Source organism: Phyllostomus hastatus, unplaced genomic scaffold (assembly GCF_019186645.2).
Source record: "Phyllostomus hastatus isolate PE091 unplaced genomic scaffold, TTU_PhHast_1.1 phas_scaffold_21, whole genome shotgun sequence".
NCBI classification, from domain to species: domain Eukaryota; kingdom Metazoa; phylum Chordata; class Mammalia; order Chiroptera; family Phyllostomidae; genus Phyllostomus; species Phyllostomus hastatus.
This window is the reverse complement of record NW_025334017.1, coordinates 41,312,766-41,334,687: the sequence shown is the minus strand read 5'-3', so window position 1 is coordinate 41,334,687 and position 21,922 is coordinate 41,312,766. Positions and strand designations below refer to the sequence as shown.

Genomic DNA, 21,922 nt, shown 5'->3' with positions numbered 1-21,922 from the left:
TACAACGAGTCATGTGCACCTCAGCATCCCCGTACCCAGCACAATGTACACATAGGGCAGGTGCCCTCTGACGGTATTAGGCTAAACCGTACTCATGAGCCTCAGTCATTGCATCTGGCAAATGGGACGACACCAGGACGGGAGGTTTGCATGAAATTAAGTGTGTGGCAGCTCCAGCACATCTCAGCGGGAGCTTGGTGGGCTATTGGAGGGCGATGGAATTTTCCCCATGGACAATTAAAAGCACATGTCCTGGGGCTCCAAACTCTTGGCCTACATGCTGGCCTTGTCCCTCACTAGCTACACGACCTTGAACAAGCGACTGTGTGTCTCTAAGCCCTCATTTCTTCACCTGGTAAGTGGCATAATGACAGTCAAGTCCCCGTTAGGTTTTTGTTGAAGAGTCACTATGTTACTGCAAGGAAGCACTTTAGCACAGGCCCGGCACACGGAGAGTGCCTGCGTCCGCCACAGAGACCCACCCCTGCTTCCGAGTCACCGCACGCACCAGCTAAGCCTCGCACACCTTCTCCATCACAGCCCTCTCTGTCCCTCGCTCTGCATCGAGAGTCAAGAGCAGGCATACGAAATTCTTTTTTTTTTTAATTAATTAATTTATTTTTTAGGGAGGGAAGGGAAGGAAAAAGAGAGAGAGAGGGAGAAACATCAGTGTATGGTTGCTGAGGGTCATGGCCTGCAACCCTGGCATGTGCCCTGACTGGGAATCAAACCTGCGACACTTTGGTTCACAGCCCGCACTCAATCCACTGAGCTATGCCAACCAGGACACCATACGAAATTCTTCACTTCCAAGAAAGGAGGTGTAGCCACTCCTATCTTCCTAGAAACACACAGCCCTGGTTTCTACTTTTGGTAGAAAGGTGGACATAAGATATATTTCACATCTCTCTTTTCTAAAAGAAGAACAACAGGATAAGCAGGAATATCAAAGCCAACTGCCACGGGGCCTCCTTGAGGCGCTTGGGGAGGGTGGGATCCTGGGAAATGGACGGAGACCACGCCAAGGGGTCAACTGCCCCATTTCCTCACACTAGGCCCCGTCTCCAGTGCACCTCCCAGGCACAAACCCTCAGGGGTCTTCACTGCCCAGGCCTCCAGCTGCTTTCTCTGTCCCTGTGGCTGAGGTCCACCTCCCGGGCTGGCCCTTGGAGCTCAGCAGGCTAGCTGGCTCAATGCACCCGTCACAGCAGGACTGCTCTTAATAGTCTGCTTCCTGCAGGGCTGACAGCTGCCTTCCTTAGGGAAGACTCCAGCAGCCAAGGGGCATCCGAGAGAAGGAACAAAGAAAAGGAAGAGAGAGCATGAAGAAAACAAACAAACAAACCTGAATCTGAGAGTCTAATATAGTGACCTGAGGTCTGGGGTTAAATCTCAGACATGCCCCTTTCTGGCTCTGTGACTACGAGCAAGTGTCTTCTCTGACTAAACCTTCAGTTTCTTCAACTGTGAAATGGGTGCAAGGACAGCATCCCATGTTAACACACAGAGGTTATTTCTGCACCTGCTCCCTCACAGTAACAGAGGTGGGTTTCCAAGGTCATTTCAAGACACTCACAAAATACGCCAGACATGGGAAGTTTATGGGTCCCTCCCGTGGCCCTGGCAGGGCAGGAGACCCAGCCCTGTTCCCCTGGGACCGTGCCTGGTTGTTCCAGCCCCGGCTTGCTTAATCTGCCCACGCTCCTTTCCTCTAAGCCAGCTCCTGACTTGAGTTAAAAACTTGGATTCTGGATTTCAAAGGGACCCAGGGGATCCCTACAAGGCCAAACTGGAACAGGACTATAAAATAATCAGGGTACAAGGGGTCTCAGGGTAGCCGGTGGCAGAGGGTCAAATGACAATTCGGGCCCAGGAGGGTCCCACAAAGGGCTCCCTATGGAGGACAGGGCTGCCCTGGTGACTCAGAGGCCACACTGCGGGGCAATGACTCAGCACCCCAGCACAGGGCCAGGCAGGCGAGCACCCGAGAACTGCCTCCTGAAACGGGGGGTCCCGTGCCAAGCAGGCCTGGACCGAGTCAGCCGGAAGGAATGTCTCCCGCCCACCCACCTGTGCCCACTGCTGGCGACTCACGCGGCTGGCATCCTGGCTGTGGCATGTGACAGATCTGTCACTGCGCCAGGGTAAACAGGCAGGAGCAGGAGTCCTGCTTCCTGGCCTCGGGTGAGGTCAGGCCTCAGAGGGCGACTGGGATGGGAGGAGAATGGGCAGCCCCCCCCCCCACAGGAAATGGCCGGAATGCCAACATGGGGGGTCTCCGGGGAGGAGCAATGACAGAAAAGGGCAGGGCAGCAGCGCACCCCTGGGGGGCTGGAGGAGCCTGAGAGGCAAATTTCTCTATAGATATTCAGAGACTTCGTCTGCATTTCGCCTCGCCCCTCCCTCCCTCCCTGGATTCCTCTCTTCTGGTCCTCTTCCTCTGCGTTTCCTCTCCCCCCCATCTGTCCTCTCCCTCTCCCATTCATGTTCAGAGAGCCCTGCACGACGGCCTCCCCAGCTCCCAGGGCCACGCCACCCCCCTGCGGAGCGCCTCTGCCACAACCAGCGCCCCCAGGGACTCACCGTGCCTCCTCTCACCCTCACAGCAGCCGTGCTGAGGGTCAGGCACTGCACTGGTCACCAACATGTGAACGTGTTTAACACTCCCGCCCTTTCAGACAGGCACTGCTGGGATTCCCTATGTCACAAATGAGCACACGGAGGCCGGGGGGAGTTGCTGTCATACTAAAGATCACACGGCGGGACTCCAAACCAGGCAGGCTGGCACCAGAGCCCATTCGAGAACCACGAACCGTCACTGACTGTCTGTCCCAAACCTCCCAAGCGAGGGAACCAGGGGCAGAGCAGAATCCAGATGACTTGTCCAAGGGCCCTGTGGTTACTCATGCCTGAGTGTCTCTCCCACGGGCCGCTGGGCTCCCGGCCCCTTGCGACACAACGCAGTTCATGCGCTGCGGTTCCGTGCTGTCTCCCAGCCCTGCCAGAAGCTACAGATCCGCGCTCCGCCGGCTGCAGTCACCGAGGCTTCCGCATGGGACAGCATGCACACAAAGTAAACACACTTCGTCACAGCAATTACCGCCGTGACTCAGCCCCAAGAATTATAAAGCCAGAAATCAGGGCTGCTTCCCTGATACCTCGGAGCCTGGGTCTCTGGGCAACCCAAATCCCCAGATGGTCGGCCAAACGGGAGCCCCGCTCCAGGCAGTCCTTGGACAGCGCTGGCTGAGCGAGCTACACCTGGAGATCGAGATGAGCCCTCGCCCAGGAGACTTGGAGAACTTCCCACGCAGGAGGGCAGGAGTAGACTTCATCACGGCCCAGCGGATGCGGGCTGGAGGGATGGGATGGACCCCTCTGGTTACGCCAGTCCCCAGCAGCACAGGGGACAGAGCACCACAAGCCCACGAAGCCCCCTGTGCCTGACCACACCGCTGCATGCAGACACCGTGGTCCAGAACGCCTAATCGCCTGACTCGGGGTGAAGGGAATCTCTCTGCCTCCTGACCCTGGTCCGAATTCACCCTCCTACAAGGCTGAGGAGGAACGACTCCTGACCTTCACTCCCAGGCCTGAGTCCTTTCACGAGAGACGGGAAAGGTCAGGTCCAGAGAGGCGATCTGCTCTGAATCAGACCACCATGGACGGAATGCCTGTCACGCGTCAGGTACGGCATCTGCGTACATCACCTCACCTGATTCCAACCAGAAGCCTTTAGGTACGTACTCTCTCCCCCGTCTGGTGAACAGACGAGGGCCAGGATGAGGTCTGAAGGGGCTCGGAAACCAGGTCACACAGCTGGGAACCGAGTTTGGATTCGCAGTGGCGGGCTGCCCAGCTCCGTGGGCCTCCCTCTTCCACACAACCACAGCGTGCCCCAAAGAAAGGGGGGAATCCACCACAGCAGGGTGCCCACCCCCAAACACGCCCTCGACACCCGCACATACAGAGGAGGCGACCGGGACAAGTTAGTCAGCAAATTGTTCTCAACGCCCTTATTCACCTCCCACCCCAATAGGAGTTGTGTATTTAAAATTTAGAAGAGATTTCCCCGCTTGTTCTTGGAATCATCTTGATTTCTTCTGCATTCTTGTCTTACTATCCCATTCTCTGTAACAGCATTTCCTTAATTTAAGAAAAAAGGACTATGACCACCCCCCCACTCCCACGCACCCCCCCGCCCCGCCCCCAGCCACCCTGGTGAGAGTCTACACAAGAGACCAAAGGACAAAATGCAGTCATGGGTGTTCCGTTGCTCAATCCCACGTGCAGACACTGATCACGTGCTTCGAAAACTGCCATGAGCTCCCCAAAGATCAGGCAAACTGCCTGTTCTCCACATCTGCAAAGCCGGCTCTGCCCCGGTGCGCGCCACGGCCGTGCGCCCTGGGAAACACTGCAGAGCTGTGTGACCTACGTGACGTCGCTGGGTTCTACTGCTAGCGGTCTTTCCCCGGGTCCCTGAACCAGGGGGCAGGGACACACCGTCCCCTAAAGCTTTACAAAGATGCACCTCCAATGGGCCTGAGCACCAAGCAGGCTTCCGACGTTGTACCAGGGAAACCACAGAGATTAAACGTCTATTGGACAAATGTTTCCTTTTCAATCCAGACGGCGACTCCCCAGTTATCTATTCTGTAAACCGGACGTCTGGCCATCAGGCTCTCTTGGGGGGGCGGGGGGAGGCACGCCTTTGCTGGACAGCCCTTCAGAGAGGTCTGCAGTCTCGGAGAACCCACAGAGCCGCGAGAGCCCCTGGCCCCCATGTCCACAGGCACACACCCAAGGACACGCAGAGCCTTTTTTTCTCTCTTCTTATCTTCAGGTGTTCCTGTTTCTTCCTCTAGCCCCTTGACCTGCCTGGCCAGAGCAGCCTGGAGCTGATGACAAAGGCGCCTCTTGGGGAAGGCAGGGCCCTGGAAGTTTTTGTAGGATTCCTCCTTTATCTGACAGATAACCAATCTCTCTACTTCCCGAAGGCCTTCTTCTGAGAACTGGGCCGGGATGCAAGTTCTGCCTTCTCCTAAATCCACTCCAAGGATTCCAGCCTCAGGGGGTCCCAGGAGCCTTTCCACCCGTGGCGTACTCCCACTCCATCCCAAACTGCCTGGACCCCACTACAGAGACGCTCGGAGTATAAAGGTCTTCTGAGGTCTAAGGCCAAGAGCAGAAAACAGCGTGGCTGTAGCCTTGGCCCGGCTTTGCCGGGCTAAAACCTCCCCAGCGTCCCCAGGTCCCAGAAGTTATCAGCCACCTGCTCTCCAGCTCCCCTGCCCTTGTCCTTGGAAACCTCCTTAGGGACCACACACCTGCTACAGAGACAGGGCAGCTCCCAGCAACCACCCAATCAGCCAGCCAGGTTGGTGCAGGAAATGAGACCAGTGGCCAGCCCTTTCTAGCAACTCGGCATCGCCCACAGGGGCCCCTCGGACCTGAGCCCCCCGCTGTGTCTCCAACCCTACCCCCTGCAAAGTGGCCCCCGCTCCCACACTGCGCTAGAACTTCACTCCCCTTCTCTCGTCCCGGCAACATCCCCGAGGGCCTCTCCATGCTTGCCTCCTGCCACCCTCTCTGCCAAGCTGTGCCACACCCGGGTCCCCCCACCACGTGCCCGCTGCAGGCCCCTGGGCCCATCCGTGACCTCTCCGACCCTCAGTCTTCTCTCTCATTTGTAAGACGGAAATAACTCCTAGGCTACTGGCAGAACCAAATGAGGCCGAAAGCTTTTTCTACTTATATTTAAATAAACTTACTCTTTTTTAATTAAAAACATTACAGAAAAAGTATGACTATAACACAGAGAAGTCCCACACGACATACACCCAACTTCACCTACGGTTATCGTTTTATATTAGTTTGGGACATACCTTACAAATAATACATTGCTGTTGATACATTATTATGAGCTGAAGCCTGTACTTGACTCGGATTATCTTGGTCCTTCCCGAATGTCCTTCTTCCTCCGCCCCAGGATCCCACCTTGCACCGAGTTGCTGTGTCTCCTCCGGCTCCCCTCGGCTGGGGCGGTTTCTCAGGCTCTCCCTGTATCTGGTGGCCTTGCCGGCTTTGAAAGGTGCTGATGCAGTGTTTTGTAAATGTCCCTTGGCTGGAATTTGAACAAGTCGTGTTGCTAGTACACACTCTTGATACGATGTGACAAAAATGACACTTAACCTCTGTGGTTTTCCTGCCCAAAACCTATAACCCCAGTCTAATCATGAGAAGGTCATGATTTTTAAACATTAAATGTGTGACAGGTCACACATTCTCGGTGACTCAACATTCAAATGGTCCCCCGAGACACGCAATCCAGTCACCTGTCTGTCCCATCCCGTCCCCCCTCCACCTGGTCTCCCCACAACACACCGGTTACCGTGGGTGTTGGTTCCTGGTGCCCCAGAATTTGGGCAAATACAAACCCTTCCTCCCATCCACACGCGCACACTGCTCACACAAAAGGTGACATGCCATACTCACTAGTCTACACTTTGCTTTTCTCTCACTATGTGTCGACACCTGCCGCTGTCACGCACACAGAAATTCCTTCTTCTTTCCCACGTCTGGTCCACTGGACGAGGAGGGGCCCCCACTGCCTGAGCCAGCCTGCGACCCACAGGTGATGGATTTGCCCCAAACCTCTCACTGCTGTGGAGACACCGCTGTGACTGACCTTGTGCATCGTTCGCTTCACACACGTGCCTGCAGGTGGGGAAGATACCTCGGCGTGACATTGCTGGGTCAAGGGCACGTGTGTCTACGGTGTAGACAGAGAAGGCCGCGTATCTTCCCGAAACTCTGTGCCAACTCGCATTCCCCTCAAAACATATTTCCCCCTGGCTGGCGCAGCTCAGTGGATTGAGCACGGGCTGCAAACCAAAGTGTTGCAGGTTCGATTCCCAGTCAGGGCACATGCCTGGGTTGCAGGCCATGGCCCCCAGCAACTGCACATTGATGTTTCTCTCTCTCTCTCTCTCTCTCTCAAAATAAATAAATAAAATCTTTTAAAAAAAATCATTGGTTCAATATTAAAAAAAAAACACATGTTCTCCCACAGCTGTGCCAACAACAAAGTACATCGCCAACTTGCACAGCACATGATCTTCCCAGGAAAGAGTGGCATTTCTGATCTGTGTTTTTCTCTTTTTGAGTGGGTCGATCGCCTTATATGTAAGGGCCATCCGGGATTCCTTTCCTATGGACTGCCGTCACAGCGCGGAGAGCTACTTGATGCATGTACATTAGCTTCCCCCTGGGCCGTGGTCTGGGCCCTGGGCGCACTGCCCGCACACATGGGGCTCGGGTCACGGGAGGGGAGCAGCAGCCGGAGGAAGCTCGCAGTGAGGACGCATGGGTGAGAGCGTGAACCCTCTGAGGGGGGTGGGGGAACGTGCTAAAAAGACGAAGGGATTCAGAAGTCCACGCTGGCAGATATAACACAGTCAGGGGAATGTGACCTGCAGCCTGGGGAAAATCGTCAGTAATTTTACTGGCCCTGGCAAGGTAGCTCAGTCGGTTAGAGCGCTGTCCCGAGACACTAAGGTTGCAGGTTCCATCACTGGTCGGGGCACATACAACAATCAGTCAATGAACACGTAAAGAAGCAGAACAACAAACTGGTGCTTCTCTCTATCTGACTAAAATCAATAAATTAAATGATAATAATAATATTGTAATAACCATGTATGGTACTGGGTGGGTATTAGACTTATCGGGGGAGCACTTCATAAGTTATAAAAATGTCTAAACACTATGCTGTAGACCTGAAACTAATACGATACCCAATGTCAACTGCAATCGAAAATTAAAATAAAAAAGAAAAGCATTGGAACTATTCTAGAAAGGAAAGGCTCGGCTGTGGCTAGAGGCACAGCAAAGGAGTCACGTCCAGAAGGTGGGACTCCGCCACAGCCTCTGAGTACTACCTGCAACGTGGGCAGAGGGGCGGGGAGGAGCTCACGGGGAAGCGGCCGCACAGAGGCCCAGGTTCCAAGCAGACCCGTGGGAACAGAACACTGTGGGGTCTCCTTAAAGGGCAGGTGAGACCAGAGGCAGCAGGGCAGGGGTGCCAACCAAGGCCTCGAACACCAAGCCACAGGGCTGGATCGCCCCTCGGAGAGGGGAACTTCCCAATCTCACTTTCTTTCCTGACATTCCACAGACAATTTTTTTTGAGTCCTCCCCCGAGGATATATGTACCGATTTTAAAGAAAGAGAAGCCCTGGCTGGTGTGGTTCGGTGGATGGAATGCCGGCCTGAGAATCAAAAGGGTGACCGGCTGAATTCCTAGTCTAGGGCAGGTGTCTGGGTTGTAGGCCAGGTCCCCAGTGGGGGGCACACAAGAGGCAACCGCACATGGATGTTTCTCTCCCTCCCCCTCTATAAAGATAAAAATAAATAAATAAAATTCTTTAAAAAATAATTTTAAAAAAATAAAGAGGAAAACCCTGCCACTTCGATTGGTTTCTTTCTGTACATGCCCTGACCTGGGGTTGAACCTGCAACCTAGGTATTCACCGTGACCGGGTTTCGAACTTGAAACTTTGGTGTAGGGGATGATGCTGCAATTAACTGAGCCACCCAGCCAGGGCTTCCACAGACATTTTGAGGCCAGTTACTTTGGTTTTTTAAAGATTTTATTTATTTATTTTGAGAGAGAGGGGGAGGGGGAAAGAGAGGGAGAGAAACACTGCTGTGTGAGAGAAACATCCATCAGCTGCCTCTCATATGTGCTCTGATCTGGGACCAAAGCCGCAACCCAGGCAGTGCCCTGACTGGGAATAGAACTGGCAACCTTTGGCTTTGCAGGTGGATACCCAACCAAGTGAGCCACATCGGTCAGGGCTTTGTTTGCTTTTGTGACCATTTAGTTCACTAGTTCTTCAAGCTTCAAATCACCTGAAGAACCTCTACAAGCATGCTTCTCAGTCCTGAGTGGAGTCAAAGGTGTGTACAGAACAATGGCTTCTAGGTGGGTGATTTTCCTGGAAACCTCTAAAATAAAAAGACCACTGGCCCCGAGGCTGATGGGGGTCCAGGGCAGCCCTGCCCGGGCTCCCAGAGAGAACTGGGCTTTTCAGAAGCTCGGGTTGGATGGGAAGGTGAAGCAGCTTCCACAAACAGGAGTGTGACCTTTCCTCAAGTTTTATTCTGGACTGAGAAGCGCTGGTGCAAAAAAACATGTCCACTTTGGAAATCTCTTGCATCTCTGCCAGGCCTGGAGGCTGTGGATGGGGAAATGGAACATTCTATTCTGCAAACAGCTCAGGTCTACTGAGAATTCTTCCCAAGACCAGCGATAACCTGCACAGCACATCTGTATATCTGATGTAGGATCTGTGCTCCTGCCAGCTTCCAGAGCGCTCAGGGTCACACCACTTGCATAACCTCATCCAGTATATGGCAGATGGCAAAACTGAGCTGGCTATGTGTGTGTGCGTAGGTTCCAGGGCTAGCTACGCTCTTGAATTTGTAGACTTGGTACCTTTGTGCCTCTGCTCCCCTCCCTGCCAGCACTTCTACCTGGGCTAGGTTCTCAAATGCTTCTAAACCTCCTCCACCTTCCCGCTCTCACCCTCTCAATTCTAACCCAGCCAGCCCACTGAACAGGTAATCTTGTCTTGACGCCTGCCTGCTCAAAAGTCCTGAGGGTCTCTCTTTTCCCTTGAGACTCAAAACCACACTCTTCGCTGAGGCCACTCATGGGTCAGTAGGGCCAGCCTTATACACCTCCCCAAGCTCGGTTCCCACCAGCCCTCACTCTGACCATCAGCTGCAAAGAAACGATCCAGCTCAGCATCCACAACGAAGCCTTTACTTTTGGCCTCCCTGCTGCCATCCCTCCCAACAATATGCTCCCCGACACTCTCATCAATTCTAATTCCACCTCCTTTAAGAAACCCTCCCCACTGCTGCGACCAACACCCCACACCAAGAGAGCACCTGCTAGGTTCCAGGCACTGTTCCAGGCAGTGAGCTGCATATTAAAACACAGGTTCATCCCCAAGAAGTTCAGGCTAGTGGACGAGGCAGAGACTCTGATGCAAGAGGATGAGAATGACTAGGAGGACTTCCTGGAGGAGGTGACAACTGAGTTGCATCTTTAAGAACCAAAGGGAATTACAGGTTGCGGGAGGGCCACAAGGCTTGTAGAAGCATGGGAGGAGAGCTCAGTGTGGAAGGCCTGGTGGGCAAGGGAGAGAGGGAAACAAGCCATATGTGCAGCGTAAGCACCAAAGAGCAGTCTCAGTTCTCCCCCCGCGACTCCACACTTATTATTTCAGACGCAGCATGAGGCTGCAAGCAGGACTGCTTTCCCTGGGCAGCTTTCTTATTCACGGGGGCACCGAATTCAGCTAACTAATGCAAATAGAGCCTTTTCATAATGTCGACATGCATCAATAATTCAGAGGCTAGGAAGCTCCCCCAAACGACCCATGAAGAGTATCAAGAGCCCCCTGCCTGCGTTTAGCAGCTTCAGAAGACGTGGCCCGAGGGGCAGTGCTCTGGGGAAAACAGGGCTTCCGTTAAGGAACCCGGACCACGTTCCACATGAGCACCTAGTCTGCCCAAAAGACGAGGATTCCAGCCTCATATAGGAGAGCAAGTGTCACTCACAAATTGTTTGATTTAAAACAACAGCTGGCCTGTGTCAGACCCTTCCAACCACATCTCCTGTTTTCATCCTGACAGCAACCCTGAGTGGTGGGCAGGGTCCCACCTGCCACGGCTGCAGACCAGGAAGCTGGGTTTCTCACTCGGGGACTTGCAGATGTCAGAAGGTTCCAGAGAGAGGATCCTAACCTGGCCCTCTCGCCCTCTGATGCTTGCTGGAACTGAGCAGGCCACCTCGTCCAGCTCTGCTCCATACCCAGTGGAGGACTGAGGGGTTCCATGACTTGCTGGTGACCGAGCAGGAGGGCTCAAGACCCTGCTGTCCTAAGATTGATGAATCAGCTGGAGGACAAACCAGATGTCATCTGCAGCAAGATGAGGGGGCCGCTCATGCACGCAGGTCTCTGCAGGCCCCGCTGGGACCTCTCTGGAAGCAGGGGGCAGGTGACTTTCTGGGGGGCTGGGGCTGGGACCCGCACACTGTGCCTCAGAGACCCTGCCGTCCCGCAAAGAGTCCAGAACTTCTTCAGGAGTGGGGCGTGAGCGGACTCCGCACAGAGTCCCACCAGAGGACCAAACAGCTCTTCAGCTTTCGTCCTAAACCCCCAGAATGGAGAAAAGGTGATAGAAAAGGCATAAAATTCCAAGGAGGTAAACGTGAGCATCTCCCACAAAAGTTTAAAGGGCCAAACAACTTTACAAATTCCAAATAAAAATAAAATAATAGAACAAAAATAAATGAATAGATAGTCGAGTAATACTAATACACTTTATAGAAAAAACACACAAATGCACTGATGTGCCTTTGCAAATAGAAACGCAGTACACGTCGCTTCGGCCAGGCGATGGGTGTGCATTATCACCATGGAGCACTCAGGGTCTGAAAGACTAGGTCTGGATCCCCCACAATCCCACCTCAGGCACAGTGTTTAGTCTCTTGCCTTCAATTCTGACCTCCTATCAAATGGGGCCGGTAGTACCTGCCTGGTCAGTGAAATGGGTAAGCTCTAATTCTGAGTGAAAATGGAATTTACTGAGCATATGCTTTGTGCCAGGCACCTTGCCTCACCACCAACAGCTCTCTGATGGATATCATCCCCATTTCACAGCAGTGCAGACTGGGGCTGAGGGGTGTGAAGCAGTTTGCCCCAAACCATCCGTTCCCAGAGCGAGCTTTGGGGGAGACCAAGGTGAAAAAGAGGACTCCTGCCTCCAAAGTGTTTCCAGCCTCCTCGGTCACAAGGGTACAACCGGACAGAACCGCACGTTGTCTGAGCCCCAGCCCTGCTCCTCACTTGCTACAACACTCCACATGGACCCAGAACCCACCAGTGTGCCCCCTGCCCCTGGGCGTCCTGGGAGAACCAGCTCACAGTCTGGCCTGAGAGGATGACGTTTCATGTCCTGGCTGGGTGGGACCAGTTCGCTGCCAACCGCTTTGGGGAACGCAACCAGATGAGAAAGCCTTTGTGTGCCCTGCTCTGCCAGGCCAGGGCTGTCCCACCCAGGTGTGGCCGGCGCAGGGAGCCCACGACCTTTGCCCCTTCGGCGGAGCCTGTCTTTCGGCATCCCGCACTATTTTAAGGCCTTCTGAGGTCCAAACAGGATCCAGGGCTCACCAGGGACAGTCTGTAAAAGTTTTCCACTGGAACAAATATCCCAGCGCCGTAACTCAAAGCGGGACTTTACAATGGGATCTGATTATCAAGAGTTCCAGAATATCCTCTTTTGAGACGCACTGCTCCTTTCTCTTTCCTGTCATTTAGGGCTGGCAGGCCCATGGCACGTAGACCGGGCGCAGGCCTCCTCCAGAGAGGGCTGGGGGAGAAGGGCCTTTTCCTCTCCTGGGGTTGGCTTTGGGGTCTCAGCACGAATCTTAAGGGGACTCTGAACACGCCCACTGTACAGAAAGCTGTTATCCTGACGGGAGCGTCTTTGTTTAAAGCCATCTTCCCCAACCCTCCCCCTAGCTTCCCGCTTCCTTCCCCATGAAGCCCGAAGGCCACATGGGGTGTGGACCCTTCGCCCCTCAGGCCTCGCCACCTGCCCCCGCCTCACCTTTCACCCCCGTCCTGCCACGTGAACCTCCTCACTCTCGGGGCTCTTCTCCTGGTACCCCCCTCCCACCAACTCCAGTCCCAGCTCTGCCCCTCCCCACCCCACTCTGCACCCGGCTTAGACACCCAGGGGCTCCATCAGTGGCCCCTGATGCACTGGCTGTCCGCTGAGCTCAGCCTAGGGGAGGCGCCGGCAGCAGGTCAGAGTGCAAAGGGAGGAAGAGGTCAGGGTGAGAATTGTGGGACTCTCTCCAGGCAGCAGGGGCTGGGTCCCTCCACACCACAGCCCCGCCAAGTAGCCCTTTCTCTGCACCCCACCCCCCAGGGCCCCAAGGTTGGACTTGCATGGTGCCCCATGTTGGTTCCTTCACCCTCCCACACCTCTGTCCACGGCCCCTTCATTATACCCTCCTCAGCGGAGCCACTGGGACCCTGACACATCCAAGCCCTTCGTGACTGGCCTGGGTATCTCCTGCCCTCTGCCCTCCCAGCCACACTGCCTGGCTCCTTCCTCAACTTCACCCACATCTCCAAGCCCCTGCCCCCAGCAAGACCGCTCTCTGTCTCATTTTTCTTCCCAATACCAACTACCCCCTCACATACTCTAACTCCCTCCCCCTCCAGACTGAAGCTCCATCAAAGCACAAATGTTGTTTTGCTTGCTGTTACGTTCCCAGAGCCTAGGGCAAGGCCACATGAGTGCTCTGCATAAACTTGTTGCATAAACTTGTTAACAGACGTTTAGAAGATAGAGCTCAACAGCTATGGCCATCACAGGACCAGCGAGCACTCACTGAGTGCCCACCGCAAGCCAGGTTCTCTTCTAGATGCTGGGAATGTGCAGTGGCCAGCACAACAACACACCAGCCCCCTGCAAAAGAGCATCTTCCAGTTCGGGCCTGCCCAGACCCACCCTGCCTCGGAGGGTCCGTGTCCTACCTGGAGCCTAAATGTTGCCGTAGGTGAGCTAGCTGAGTGCAAACACTCACCCCGCCTGACTGTAAGAGCCTTCCTGGCGTCTGCACGTACAATCCTACTCTCTCAGGCCACCTGCACCTCCAGGAGCCAGCTGACATCAGATGTTTGCAAATAAACATGGGTGGTCATGTGACTGCGAGTGGGACCTTTGGAAACTCTGTCCCCTGTGCTGGCTTGAAATGATGACCGGGAGGCAACGTGACCGTCTGGGGTCACACCCCTGCTTAGCTACTCACCAGCTGCGTGACCTTGGGCTTAGTACTGGATATCTCTGAGGCTTCAGTTTCCTTATCTGTAAAGCGGAAAGAATCATCCTTAGTTTTTCCAGGGCCACCATGAAGACTCAATAGTCTGCATGTAAAAAAGCCAGGCACAAAGCAAAAATGCACGAAGGGAAAAAAGGGAAGCTATCATTATGTCTCTGAAGAGCAAATGCTGGGGTGAGTTTACGATGCATCATTTTTAATAGCACATGTATGTTGTTAGGGCATTTGGTCATCCCTCAGAACCTGTTTCTGTATCCTTTTGGGTGTATAGTTCATGACTTTGAGAAACTTGCTTTTTAAAGAAAAAGATAACTTGTCTCTCCTGGGAGGTGTCGCCCATCTGTGTACACAGGAGACGTTGCGATTGAAAGCACGTTGGTATTAGATGAAGGTGACAGCGTTGTATACCTGTGTGGTGTTAAATAAATGCCAGAATTTCAGGAACTTAACGTTTGGCCCCATTACAGTCCCACTATAAAACCATTTGTGGAGCACATTGCTCCAGGTTTAATTCTCACTTGCGCTACATGTCCATCCATGGAGGGTGCCCTGGGGGTTCTGCTCAGCCCCATCCTCCGCATCCTCAAGGAGCAGCTGCCACCTGGACCCCCCGCGACCTGCTGTGCAGCTGCGGGGAAACCATGCTGTGCTGAGCTTAAAGCTCCCACCAGAAAGAGACACGCCTCTGCGCACAATTCACTGGCCAGGGCACATCCCATGGCCTGGCCTCGTTTTAACAGAAAAGACCATGTCCCCTCCCACAGGAAGGGGAGCAGCCTGTTATAGGAGTCCCTTCGTATTTCTCTTTTAACCCCCTCACCCAGCACAGTGTCTGACAAACCGTTAAGACGCTCAGGAATATTCCTTGAACAAATGACCGAACCTATCTTTGCACTTAACCTTCAGAGCCTGTTCATGACACCTGTAAGAAAAGCAGCCAATCCTTGGCATAGTAACCAAGCATTTAAGCTCCCAGCCTAGGTAGCCTCAGTCCCTGGGTTCAAATCCCAGCTCTGCCTTTTATTTATTATCTGGGTGATCTTGGTCAGAGTTAGTCAGCTGCTCTGTGCCTCGGCCTCTTCATCTGTAACACAGGGATGGTAGTAAAAGTACTCAGAACGTAGGGCTATTATGGGGATGAAGTGAGTCAACTGATGGAAAGCACTTAGAACAGTGTGTGGCAGTTAGTAAATCTCAATAAACACAAGCTATTACTATGACTATTACACAAGTCAGATCTTTCCCGACCCCACTTTTTCTAAATTATATGTATCGGGGTGATATAATAGTTAACAAGATTATATAAGTTGCAGTGGTACAGTTCTATACTACATCACCTGCATATTGCACTGTGTGTTCACCACCCAAAGTTGAGTCTCCTTCTGTCACCATATTTGAACCCCTTTAACCTCCTCAACCTCCCCTTGACCCCGTACGGCTGGAGCCGAGTCACGTGCTTCCGCTCTCCCACAGTCCTCCAGACGACAAACCTGCAAGCGACACGTTCTCAACACGTTCAGAATGTGGGTCACGTTACCGGCATCTGCCTACAGCCTCCCAGGACAAAAGCTTCGGAAAGAACTACCCTCCAGCAAATTGAGATGCCGGATGGAATTAAATTTATAGTGCATGTACATACATATTTTTTAAATTCATAAACAGCCACACCCCTTTCAAAACACATCAACTAGCCACAAAATATCCAAAACAAACTAAGTCAAGGAAGCAATAAACGGACCCACCCTATCTGGCCACCAAGGTGGTAAGTGCTGGGGCAGGGTTTGAATTTGGGCCGGATCAAGTCCCCGCCCTGAGCCCCCCTCTTCTGTGAAGCCGGAGGCTGTACTCCCCCTCCCCAGCGGATCGCTCTATCAGAAGAGGAAGGAACAACCATTTCTGGCTCACACACCAAGGGGCTCAGTCAATACTACTGCTCTTTTCCTTTAATAAAACAAACTCTTTGACATGGATAACCCAGGAAATTATTCAGGAATAATACATGCTAAACATACCCACTGCCTCCTAAAACCAATAAATCAAGGGAATTGGTAAAAAAAAAAAGTCCAAATTCCAAGAGCAATGGCTCCTAAAGCCAGTATGAAGTTTCTAAACTCCCTAATTTCCGGTGTTCGAAAAACAATACTTCAATGGTAAAATGTCCGTCGCAGTCACTCAAAAATGTGCACTATGTGGTTCAGCCTTGACCCAACCCTCTGTAGTCTGTATTTGAGCATCCACTTATTTTTCACTCCCTCAAGAATACTTATTAACCCCCCACTAAGTGTCAGACAACACAAAGAGCAGGAATAACAAAGTCACAACTTTTATCCTCTAGGGGAAGAGCCGTACCAAAAACAAGAAGCGAAATACACAATAATATTTTTACAGACCATGATCAGTGCCTCATTGGGAATCAACAGTGGCCAGTGATTCCAAGTCCTGGAGGTCGGGGAAGGGGCCTATCAGATGGGGTTGTCCGAGGAGGTGATGGAAGTTGGGATGAGGAGGAACCATAGTGCTGGGGCAACAGTGTTCTGGGGGCAGGGCAGCAAGTGCAAAGGCCCTGTGGCATGTAGAGTAGGGCATCCGGGAACTAACCAAAGACCAGGGGCCTGGGTGGGAGGGCGACTTGATGAGGCTGGGAGACAGGCAGGGGCCAGGCTGCTCAGGGTTTCCTAAGAGTGGGGAGCGGCCCACCCTTGGGAAGGGTGGAAGCAGGCGATGTTCTAGGACCCTGCCAGTTAACGTCTGTAGGTAGAGTGGGTCGTGCGGGGGCTGCAGCTCAGGCAGAGGGACAGTTAGGCAGATGCTGCGTATGGGCAGTGGAGAACAATGGTGGCCTACACTGGGGTGGTGGCATGGGAGGCAGAGAGGAGGGAACTCTGGATGGGGAGTGGATCAGACTATGGAACTCAAAATGAGACATGGGCTCTTACCTTTGGTGTCCCCTGTGACCTTGCTAGAGACACATTTCTCATGCCGCACCCTGGAGCTCTGGGTGTGGGGCCGGACACCTGGGTTCTAACAAGGCTTCCGCTGACAGGCACTAAAGTAGGAGAGGCAATAGACTAGATAACTGATAATATTAACTGACACAAAAATGTGTCCTCTGGAAACTGCCTCCAGATCCCTCTGGGGACCAGGAGGTCCAAACCACTGCTACCAAGATACTGAGATCTACCAGGTATAGTTTCTAGAAAAGAACTGCCAGTGGGGTTAATGCCCACTCACCGTGGGTGCGGCCAACCTGCCAGCCTCTGGGGGGCCAGAGGGGAGGTCAGGGGGGAGGAGGGGCTCCCAAACCCATTCAGAAGACCGTAGGCCATCCTGCTGAGTCCTGGGGCAGGACTGGCCTGAGGCAGAAAGGATTACGGAATGCCTGCTATTGACCAACACCGGCCTGAGGAGCCTGACGCATCCTTCAACAATCCCTGTGGCCCTAGCCCATCTGTCCCCTGTGGGGCCCAGGGAACTGCATGTAACTAGCAAACAGCAGAGCCAGGACTTGTGTGTGGGCAGCACAAAGAACAATGCGTTTCACAGGTACTGGGGTCAGCCTTATCTCACAAACTCTGGGGCATTCCATTTTCTCCTTATTCCCCTCCACCTAAGCGACCCTCATCATCCAAGGTGACACAGCAGAGCAGAGACGTGGGTCCAAAGTGGCCGGGAGGACAAACGAGGAATCACAGAACCTACAACGCACCTTCTCTCCGCTTGCTTGGCCACCACCCCAACCTGGGCACTGTTGCTCGCACTTGTAATAAAGCACTATGGTCTCCCCACAGCCACCCCTCTCCACAGCCAGCTGCTCCGTCCCATGCTGCCTGCTCTCCAACCCCCAACCCAAACCCCACCCCCACCCCACTCACCCTCTGCCTTCTGGCCCTCCTTCTGTTCCTCAAACAGCCAGTCTCGTTCCCATCGTATCTGAGACATGTCTCTCCATACCTCCGATACATGACAATCATAAAAACACTAAATGCTGCCATCGGCTGGGACATTACCTATAATAATATACTACATATTAGTAGCATCCGTACTAGGGTGAATAATGTCCCCCCCCCAAAATCTATGCGTCCCCAGAGTCCCAGAATGTGACCCATTTTGGAAATAGGGTCTTTGCAGACCTATTTGTTAGGACGAGGTCACACTGGAGTAGGGCAGGTCCGAAATCCAGGGACTGGTGTCCTTCTCGGAGATGACACAGGGAGAAGACCCCGTGACGAGAGAGGCAGAAACCAGAATGATGCAACTCCAAGCCAAGGAATGCCAAGAACACCCAGCAACCACCAGGAGCTGGAAGAGAGAAGGAACAAGTCTTCCCTAGAGCCCTTGGAGAGGGCGTGGCCTGCCGACACCTTGATCCCCAACGCCTAGCCTCTGGAACTGGACAGAATAAATATCAGTGGCTGTAAGCCACCGGGTTCACGCCAATTGGGTAGGGCAGCCCTGGGAAAACGAATACAGCATCTTATAAATATGCTCCCCAGGCCGTGCCCCAACCCTACAAACGGTGAGTTCTTGCTCTCGCCCTACAGATGGGTAACAGATGACCTTGGCTCAAGTTCACACAGCTCGTGAGCGGCAAAGCTGAGATCCAAACCTAGTCGGACTCCAGAAGGAGAGCTCTTTACGTCGGGCTGAGCGGTCACCCTCTTTTTATAGAATGAATGCAAAACTTTTTTTAAAAGAAAAAAAAAAAAAGGAGGCCTGAGAAACAACACCTGAAAGCCTTGCTAGCTTAAAAGGCCTCTGGCAGCTCTTCTCCTCAAAGGGGTGGGTTCTGGGAGGCCCTGGTTACCAGGGGGAGAGCAATTGGCTACCAACCACTTCTGAGAACAAACTTAAATGCAGGAGGAGGCTTAATTCCGCGGCTGCAACACAATTTTATTTTTCTGCGGGGACCACCCCCTCCGTCTCCTATATATGTATATTTAAAAGGTTTCATTATATGCAATAATTATTTTTTACTCATCACAGAGCCCTTTGTAGTCCCTGACCTGAATCATCGTTATTATACTTGGCTCCGATGCTAACGAGCTCACCTTCTGAACAGGCATTCTGGGCAAAAGATCCAAAAAATCTTTTAACCGGTTGAGGCACAGAAACTTGGAATGGCATCTGGTGTGTAATTATTTTTAACAGGAAAAAAAATAGCCCATCTTGTCAGCTTTCCATTTTGGGCGAAGACAAATTGGCCACAAGCGCCTACATAAAAGGGTGAGTCTGGTAGCACATGCATCATCCTTTCGCTAATTCCCTGCGCTCAATCAGGATGAATGCGGCCATTCACTCTCTGCGGAGGGACTGTCCTGAATGTCCCTCTCTCCCCGGGCTAAACGGGAGACTGGGCCTATCTTGGCTCCCAAAGCCACCGCGTGGATAGGTTTCACCCAAGTTTTCTAAAGCTTCCATGAAAACAGGGCTTGTTTGCTTTATCATTTAAATTTCAACATGCACCCCTGGCCAAGGAGAAATGCAAACACCGCAGGACTCGGCTGCCCTGCGGAAAAGAGGAGGAGCCACCAGGCTCCACTGTCCCAGAGGAGAAAAATCCAAGGCCCCCACTTCGTGGGTGCTGCCGCGTATTCTTCTGTTATTACTGTTGCGGGGGTGGAGGTGGTTGTCTTTATCAATAAGACGTCCTACCTCCCAGAATCCTACAGAGAATCTCGAACGTCACACACTGCTCTGGGCCCCTGTTCCCTTCCTCTGTGACGAGGAACTAGAGCAACAGTAAGAAGCCCTTGGCCTGAGGTTCACTTTGAGAACGAAGAGGAGGCAGCTGGCTAGCTCTGCTGGGTTCTGCTGACATGTGCCCACGTGGGAATGACCAGAAAACACTGAAACTTTTTTTTTTAAGAATGTATTTATTTGTCTTAGAGAGAAGAGAGAAAAAAGAGGGTGAGAAACAGCAATATGGGAGAGAAACATCAATCGGTTGCGCGGTTTGTACCTGCGCCAGCCGACTGGGAACGGAACCTGCAGTCCTGGCATGTGCCCGGGAATCGAACTGGCAACCTCTGGATCCATGGGACGACACTCCTATCAACTGACCCACACCAGCCAGGGCAGCACTGGGACTTCTTAGGCACAGTTTTCTCTCCAATAAAGTGGACAATCCAAAAACTGAGAAGACATACCACACCCCCTTGACCACCCCCACAAACTGATCCCACATTGGGATCAATATGGCTATTTTCATGTTAAAGGGAAAAACAGAAAGTGAGCCTATAAACACTTCTGTGTTTCCTGAATTAGTCCCATGGTTTAAAAAAAAAAAAAAAAAAAGGAGCTGCTGACTACTAAACCTGATGACTTCTCAAGAGCAGAGTGAGCACCCTGGCTCACCTGCTGGGCCAATGGGGCCGGGGGAAGTGACCGAGGATGAAGATCACAGGCTCTCAGAGGGAGGCACAGAGGGGTCTCTGGCCTCCTGCCCCTCTCCGGCACTGTGGCTACAGAGCAACATACTCCTTTAGGACTCAACTCACGTGACCCCTGAGATGCACAGTCTAGGGCGGGGCAGGTTGTCCGCCCTCTGCGTCAGGAAGAAAGAGAAAAGGACATTTTTCCAGAGAGCTGCCAGCTCCACACACGGCACCTGGGGGAGCGGCTCAACCTTGCTGTGCAAGCACAGTGGCCCTGACATTCCTGGAACCGGCTGCATAGGCTCTTCCCTCTGCACCTGGGAGCTCCTGGACTGGGCAGGGGGCTGCAGGGCGGGCAGCGGAGAGCTCCAGCCTTGAGCCTGCTCAGTCAGGCCCAGGGCTCCCCATATAGGCCATCCTAGAGGGCAGAAGAGAGGTGGTCAGCTGCCCGGGGACCAGGATGTAGGTGTCTGGGACTCAGCACTCAGGCTGGTAGATTCCAGAAGGTAGGAAGAGAGGCCAGCAAGGAGTTGGGAGACCATCTAAGTGAATGTAAGATAGACCTCTGTTCTGGGATTCGGGGTTCAGACAGGCAGCTATAAAACAGATAGCGATTTCTGAATACTCCTAGGGCTTCTTACTAATGCAGGAGAAAGCCTGCAGGCTGGGTGGGTTTTTAAGAATTTGTTTCGTACTGATTGCAGAAATACATGCACGTGGTAAAATTTTCCAACAGGATGAAAAAAGGAACAGAGTCAATGCTAAGCGTCCCTCATGCCCTTAGAACATCCCCAGTCAGCCCTTTAGTGGAAACCACTATTCCCATTTGTGCATCCTTTCAGATCTAGTGTGTGTGTGTGTGTGTGTGTGCGCGCTCGCACATGTATGTGCATCTGCGTCTGCACTTCCTTTTACACAAGAGTGGAAAGAGTGAGAAAATTCCAAAAGAATTCACTACTCAACATCTGGAACCTGTCTTTGTCATCCATCAAACGACAAGCTTGGATAAGGCCCCTTCTGACCTTGTAGAGTTCATGCTACAAACCTACCTGCCAAAAGCCACTGGCAACCAGCTTGGGAAGCTAACCCGGAGGACGGTTTGAGTCAACCCAGGGGAACTGTGGAGTCAGCTGGAGGGCACCAGTGCCAACAAGTAACCTTTACTGAGCCCTCCCCCCAGGACCAGGCGCTGGGCCAAGCCAGTTACGGGTGCCATCGCCGGCAACCTTCACAACCCCCTTCAGAGGTCAGGCCTGCTATTAGTGTGAGTCCATTTTACAGGAGAGGAATCTGAGGTCCGAGGGCAAAGCAACGTGTCCGAGACCCCGTGCTGGGAAGCGGTAGGTAAGTAGGATGCAAGCGCACTTCTCTCGTGTTCATCATATTGAGGGACGCACAGGGCAGGGGAGGAGCTGCAAGCCTATGGCATCTTCATCCCCCGTGAGCCACAGGGACTGCAAGGATCACACATGCAGCCAGCTCTGTCAGGGACAGAACCCAAAGCCTCTGGTTTTACATCCAAGACTCACGCCTTCGACTTCCACTCAAGCGTCCCCAAGAGTGGAATTCGGCCATGCCCTCCTTCGTAGTCAAGTTTCTATGAGCGCGTTTCACC

At 53.0% G+C, this 21,922-nt stretch overlaps 1 long non-coding RNA gene across 4 annotated transcripts in view; it reads right to left on the bottom strand.

Moving 5' to 3' along the window:
- Nucleotides 1-21,922, bottom strand: part of LOC123833226 — a 152,925-nt gene that overhangs the window by 110,306 nt on the left and 20,697 nt on the right. The window contains exon 2 of one of the 4 annotated variants that reach the window (XR_006788188.1): nt 13,904-13,959. The exons of 2 other annotated variants lie outside the window; for them this stretch is intronic. This is a non-coding gene — a long non-coding RNA (uncharacterized LOC123833226). Of the gene's footprint in view, nt 1-5,888; nt 6,012-13,903; nt 13,960-21,922 lie in introns of those variants that run through there. One more of the 4 variants, XR_006788190.1, reaches the window with a different exon arrangement.